This window comes from Episyrphus balteatus, chromosome 3 (assembly GCF_945859705.1).
Source record: "Episyrphus balteatus chromosome 3, idEpiBalt1.1, whole genome shotgun sequence".
NCBI lineage: Eukaryota > Metazoa > Arthropoda > Insecta > Diptera > Syrphidae > Episyrphus > Episyrphus balteatus.
In genome coordinates this window covers 85,853,118-85,853,431 of record NC_079136.1, presented here as the reverse complement: position 1 = coordinate 85,853,431, position 314 = coordinate 85,853,118, and positions in this window count along the sequence as shown.

Sequence of the window (314 nt, the reverse complement as noted above, 5' to 3'; positions counted from 1 at the left end):
ACCAATTTTTTTTTAAATATTCATTCCATACCGAAAAAAAAAGATTGGAAAAAGAACACATAATTTTGACAATAGAAGATTTGGGATTATCCGAGCTTTATCTTGATATTTTAGTACAGTGTGTTGCCGTTTTAAAAATTTCAAAAGTTAGTGTATCTTATAGAAATTTTATTTTATAAATAAAATAAATAATATAAAAATTTGTAAACATTTTAGATTAAAATCGGCGGCGACCCACAGTCGGACGAATGTATGGAAAAATCCGCATTTCTAATATCTTGTGTTTAAGCGACTGAAACTACGCAAAGTTGCAC